This window comes from Engraulis encrasicolus, unplaced genomic scaffold, assembly GCF_034702125.1.
Source record: "Engraulis encrasicolus isolate BLACKSEA-1 unplaced genomic scaffold, IST_EnEncr_1.0 scaffold_873_np1212, whole genome shotgun sequence".
Lineage (NCBI taxonomy): Eukaryota > Metazoa > Chordata > Actinopteri > Clupeiformes > Engraulidae > Engraulis > Engraulis encrasicolus.
This window is the reverse complement of record NW_026946218.1, coordinates 4,055-10,868: the sequence shown is the minus strand read 5'-3', so window position 1 is coordinate 10,868 and position 6,814 is coordinate 4,055. Positions and strand designations below refer to the sequence as shown.

General features: G+C 41.6%; 1 long non-coding RNA gene across 1 annotated transcript; it reads right to left on the bottom strand.

Annotated features, from left to right (window-relative positions):
• Positions 1–1,863: 1,863 nt before the first annotated feature.
• On the bottom strand, positions 1,864–4,765 carry LOC134444937 (uncharacterized). The gene is made up of 8 exons (XR_010034142.1): positions 4,675–4,765; positions 4,146–4,224; positions 3,932–4,041; positions 3,613–3,717; positions 3,083–3,161; positions 2,869–2,978; positions 2,547–2,651; positions 1,864–1,943 (listed from the first exon to the last, which is right to left on the bottom strand). It is a non-coding gene; the product is annotated as an uncharacterized LOC134444937 (long non-coding RNA).
• Between the last annotated feature and the right edge of the window lie 2,049 nt (positions 4,766–6,814).

Here is a 6,814-nt window from a genome sequence, read left to right as displayed (position 1 = left end):
AAGGTTCCTCAGCTGCTTTTGAGGAAAAACATCAATGTGCTTGGCCACTCTGGTTTTTTTTAAATGGTATTCTGAACTAAAGCAAGGATTGTTGAAAGTTAGTTGAAAATAGACCGTCTCTGGTTAAATTAGTTCTACACCAAGCCTTTAGGTGGCAGTAAAACGAATTGGCACAATGCGAATTCCACACACAAGCCACAAAGAAGCCATCAGCCGCGGTCAACAGCACCTTCCTGATTGAACAGAACCACGCGTTGTCTGTGTGGTTTACAAGTTTCTTGGCGATATGGGGGGAAAGTTCCTCACATACCAACGGAAAATGGGCTTCATATACATGTAAGTACATTTTACTCAACTGTGGTTTAAAGTTTCAGTACTCAACACAGCACGAAAAGGGGGATTTGTGACAATGAACTCGTCCCTAATCGTCCACGGACTTACCTAACTTTCGTCTGATTTTGAGCACTTGAGAGAATCAAAACTAACAATTTTGATGACACCTAAATCGCCCGGAAGCGAATCGCGAGCCGCGAACAGGTCTCACAGCAGGGTGTTAATGGCCCAACGATTACCACATGAAAGGCAATGACAGCCAGCCCGGAACGCGGACTAGCCTTGCTCTTATTGGACGAAAAAGACACGTGACTCAAAGTAAAAGAGCTGCGCTATTGGTTAGCAGCTACGACCTTCTATTGGTCACGTTGGATTAATTTATGCAGACCGTATACAGTAGGTCCGTATAATTATGCAAAAATTATTATTAATAATATACCTAGGTTGATTTTACTTTGTATATTCACATCATTATATTCACATCATTATAGGCTGCACTGTGATGGGGCTTTAGCATGCATGATGTGAATTTATTGATAAAATGAAAATGAATGAAATGAAAATGATTTTATTAAAAACGCTTTTAATATCACACCAAACAATGTACACACACTTTGACAAGAACCATGCAACTACACACATACCCTGCAAACAATATACTATATATGCAGTGATGTACACAGCACTCAGGTCACAAATGTACAACTAGGAAACATTTCATTGCCGACAAGTTAAGTTTGGGCAGGCTGTCATCATGCTTTAGCGTACCGGTACGTATCGCACGCTAGTGCATGGTGCGACGCATTTTGAATTCAAAGCGTGCTCCTCAACGCAACGGTAAAGCGCTTTCATGCACTTTTGACTAGTGATGAGGTTTGCGCAGTTTTCCCGCCGTGTCGGCGATTTTGTTTTGTCACAGCGCATTCCTGTTACTAAACGCAAATATGTTTTGCTGTGCCCTAACCAAAACCACCCCTAAACCTAACCTGTCAGTGAAGTAATGTTTCTGCTGCTTTACTTTTGCCAAGAACAGCGAGATTAGGCGAATTTCTACCTAAATTGTGCCTAAACCAAAACCATCCCTAAACCTAACCTGTCACAGGGCGTTGTGGAGCACGACTTGAAAATGCGTATTGGACACACGCGATAGTGAGTTCAAATCAGCGTGTCAGATACGCTTAGCCTATGCATGATGTTTGGGAAGGGCACAATTCATAAAACTCAGAAACATACAATGCTTTTTCAAAAAAGGGTTCTATGTTCCCTGCTGCATCCAAGTAGACTGCTGCCACATTTCTAAGAGCAGGTTGTTGTTACATCTCTGACAGGTTAGGTTTAAGGATAGTTTTAGTCAGGGCACATACAAAAATGGATTTTAGTAAAAGTTGTCAATTCATAGTAAATATGTGGTAATATGAAAGTAGGAAAGAAAATACTACATAGTACTGCCTTTTAATACAGACTATACAGGTATGTACAACATTATAAACATTGCTGTTGTTGATTTCATGTTCTTCCACGACACAATCATGCCAGCAGGGTCTACTGAAGGTCTCTGGTCACTGTGTCCTCGTCATACTGCAACAGGCACTCAGTCTCACTTCTGGGAGCTGTAGAAACAACAAATAAATTAATACTTCACCAACCATGCACCTCATATTGACATAGCAAATATATCAATAAGCAAGTCATATTGAGCCCAACAGGGATAATCTCCTATTTCAGTCTTCTATGGTCTCATGCACTATGTCTCCCTGCCAGGATATGTAGGATGTAAGAAAATAAATCAAAACATAGCAATGCACAGCATTGAGAACTTATCTATAAAGTAGCACAAGTCATATTGCCAATGTAGGCCAGGGGTGGGGAACCTATGTCTTGAGGGCCGTTTGCGACCCTTGAGGCCGTTTTATCTGGTCCCCGATATAATTTTAATGTTATTCAGCTTCCACATAAAATATGACATATTTTGTAAAGGAACCTTAGAAAATACATTTGCAATACAATTAAGTTATATTCAGGGAAGCTGAAGAAGGTGGTGTTTGTTTAAATGTGGCTGCCTTCAATATAGGTCTAAAGTGAAGGGGAAAATCCTGGCTTGTGTTCATAGTACGGCCCTTGGAGAACTTTTACGGCCCCTCGGGTGAATTTGAATTGGCCCTTCGAATGAGAAAGGTTCCCCACCACTGACGTAGCCTATAGGTTAAGCTTACCCTCTTTCACTCTTCTGTGGTGAGACTGTGCCCATTTTGGGTTGACCTCCACACACGTCTGTAGCACAGCACACAGGATTGCAGGACACAGCATCCTGCAGGACACTACAGAAAAAAAAAAACAAGGGGAATGAATAAATTACCTGACCAGTTATTAAACAAATGAAAATTTATGTGCCAGAGCTGTGGTAAAAGTAAAACTTGGGGTCCAAAATCATCTAGGCCTAGGGTGTGTGTGTGTGTGTGTGGTAAATCCAGTGTTCACATTATTCAGATATGAGAATTAATTAATTCATTCATTTTAACTGACATTAGTACATACCCATATCAGTGCCATTTCACCCTGCCAAGACACTGGACCTGGGTCTATTGGAGCTCTCTGCTCAGGGTGTCCTCGTTATACTGCAGCAGGCACTGTTGTTTCTATAGTTCCTAGAAGCGAGACAAATAAATAAATACTTTGCCATGCACCTCATATTGACATAGCAAATATGTCAATAAGCAAGACCTATTGAGCCAAACAGGGATAATCTTACACTATATCAGTTTTCTGTGGTCTCTTGTAAGATTGGCCCATCAACATTCTGCAGGACACTACCGTCTCCCTGCCAGGATCTGTAGGATGTAAGAAAATAAATCAAAACATAGCCATGCACAGCATTGATTACTTATCTATAAAGTAGCACAAGTCATATTGACAATGTAGGCCAGGGGTGGGGAACCTATGTCTCTAGGGCCGTTTGCGACCCTTGAGGCAGTTTTATCTGGCCCCCCGATATAATTTTAATGCTATTCAGCTTCACATGAAATATGACATATTTTTGTAAAGGAATCTTAGAAAATACATTTGCAATACAATTAAGTTATATTCAGGGAAGCTGAAGAAGGTGGTGTTTGTTTAAATGTGGCTGCCTTCAATATAGGTCTAAAGTGAAAGGGAAAATCTGGCTTGTGTTCATAGTACGGCCCCTTGGAGAACTTTTTACGGCCCCTCGGGTGAATTTAATTGGCCCTTCGAAATGAGAAAGGTTCCCCACCACTGACGTAGCCTATAGGTTAAGCTTACCCTCTTTCACTCTTCTGTGGTGAGACTGTGCCCATTTTGGGTTGACCTCCACACGCGTCTGTAGCACAGCACACAGGATTGCAGGACACAGCATCCTGCAGGACACTACAAAAAAAAACAAGGGGGGAAATGATAAATTACCTGACCATTTATTAAACAAATGAAATTGATGTGCCAGAGCTTGTGGTAAAAGTAACCTTGGGTCAAATCATCTAGGCCTAGGGTGTGTGTGTGTGTGTGTGTGTGTAAATCCAGTGTTCACATTATTCAGATATGAGATTAATTTAATTCATTCATTTTAACTGACATTAGTACATACCCATATCAGTGCCATTTCACCCTGCCAAGACAATGGACCTGGGTCTATTGGAGCTCTCTGCTCAGGGCGTCCTCGTTATACTGCAGCAGGCACTGTTGTTTCTATAGTTCCTAGAAGCGAGACAAATAAATAAATACTTTGCCATGCACCTCATATTGACATAGCAAATATGTCAATAAGCAAGACCTATTGAGCCAAACAGGGATAATCTTACACTATATCAGTTTTCTGTGGTCTCTTGTAAGATTGGCCCATCAACATTCTGCAGGACACTACCGTCTCCCTGCCAGGATCTGTAGGATGTAAAGAAATAAATCAAAACATAGGCCATGCACAGCATTGATTACTTATCTATAAAGTAGCACAAGTCATATTGACAATGTAGGCCAGGGGTGGGGAACCTATGTCTCGAGGGCCGTTTGCGGCCCTTGAGGCCGTTTTATCCGGCCCCCGATATAATTTTAATGTTATTCAGCTTCACGTCACATGAAATATGACATTTTGTAAAGGAATCTTAGAAAATGCATTTGCAATACAATTAAGTTATATTCAGGGAACCTGAAGAAGGTGGCGTTTGTTTAAATGTGGCTGCCTTCAATATAGGCCTAAAGTGAAAGGGAAAATTCTGGTTGTGTTTCATAGTACGGCCCTTGGAGGACTTTTCGGCCCCTCGGATGATTTGAAGCGGCCCTTCGAATGAGAAACGTTCCCCGACCCTGACACGTATGCGTAGTTAAGCTTACCCTCTTTCACTCTTCTGTGGTGAGACTGTGCCCATTTTGGGTTGACCTCCACACGCGTCTGTAGCACAGCACACAGGATTGCAGGACACAGCATCCTGCAGGACACTTCAAAAAACAAGGGGAACGAATAAATGTGACCTGTCCAGTTCTATAAAAAAGAATACCCTGAAAAAGAACACCCTGTTTTTTTTCTACAGCTCCTATGAAGCGAGACAAATAAATTAAATATTTTGCCATGCACCTCATATTGACATAGCAAATGTATCAATGAGCAAGGTCAATATTGGTCACAAAGAAGTTAATCTTACATTCTTCAGTCTTCTATGGCGAGTTAGGCCTTTGTCTTCGCCATATTATGAGACAGCAGCCTGTGAAAAACATGGTAAATAGAATAACCCATTAACCTTGGGTCCTAATATAATACATGGACATAAACTAGCCTACATTATTTAGACAAGGTCAGTAGACCTCCACGTGAAACAATAAGAAAAAGTGACCATACATAATTTCAATTTCTTGAAGAGGCCATCTACACTTATTTGTGCAACAAGTGCTCTTTTGAGGACCCATACTTGTAAAGGACAGGTTGCCTACTGTTGCAAATGGCAGGGTATTTCACATTGATTTCGGGGTGGCGTGCTCAACTTGACCACTCTGGTCGACATTGAGCTCGCGCTGATACATTGGGCTCGCGTTACTGAGAGCTGCCGCCAGAACTACTCACGGTTAGCTTTCATAATATAGAACGCACAAGGAAGAATCGGTCGGTTTGGTGAAAGGGCAAGGTGTTTCAAGGGATGTTTAGCTACTCGATACATAGTAGTGACGCTACGACCAAGCTACTAGAGAATGTTAATTAAAACTAGTCGCTTCGCTACTGCCCAGCACTGAAAACCAACATACCCAGACGGCACACCAGTCTTTCCCAACGTCGCCTAGATGCCATTTTGCCGCTGTACAAATACATTGGCAAGGCGTCTAAGCCGTTAGTTCATCAGCGAAATGCGGGCAGACGTTAAAAAATGAGCAGTGGCCAGCATCTAGTTGATGAGCTAACGCAATAGCATGCTAACGGTAACCTTTGTCTATCTTTAGGCAGGGGAAAGGCACTGAGAACACGGCCATGTCAAACAATTTACCATCAACAAGTATAGTTACATATTCATTTTTTCACCACAGCTTTGGTCATTACGATGCTCGCAAGTCATCAGAATTTCCTAGCGTACAGCAGCAACTAGTGTAGTCACATTGAGGGCTTGAGCTACCAGCTATGTAAAGCGCTGTGCCATAACTTCAAGCAATGGCGGATCTGTGTTCAGAGGATATCAATCGCTCGTTGAGTACTGAAACTTTAAACCACAGTTGAGTAAAATGATACTTACATGTATATGGAAGTCCATTTTCCGTTGGTATTGAGGAACTTTCCCGCCACTATCGCCAAGACAAACTTGTAAAACACACACAGTGACAAACGCGTGGTTCTGGTTTCAACTCAGGAAGGTGCTGTTTGACAACGCACGTTGAATAGGCTTCTTATGTGCTTGTTAATGTGTACATTCGCATTGTGGCCAATTCCGTTTTAACTGCCCCAAACCTAAAGGCCTTGGTGTAGAACAAAACTTTAACACAAGAGACGGTTTCCCTATTTTCAACTAACTTGAACAAATCCTTGCTTTAGTTCCAGAATACCATTTTAACAACCAGAGTGGCCAAGCACATTGAATGTTTTTCCTCAAAAGCAGCTTAGGAACCTTTTTTAATTCCGAAGGGTCACTTCACAACTGTTCATGTCCAAGAAAGATCATTCATATGATTCTATTTTGATAGCGTTAGGTTCTATTGTAAATTTTAGTAGCACAGATCGAAATTGTTTGATCAAACTCTTAATTTCTGAGCTTACAACGTATCATAAAATTTTTTAATAGATGTACTGGCAATAAGCACAGCTGTGGGCTGAGTTAGAAAATGTTTCATGCAGGGGTTGGGAAACCTTGTTCATTTCGAGGGGCCACTTCAAATTCCATACCAATGGTCCATAAATCCTGCCCGGGGGCCGATACTATGAACACGAATCAGAATTTCCACATAATCAAATTTAGGCCTATTATAGACAACCTTTAGGGCCTATAGTGCCTATAGA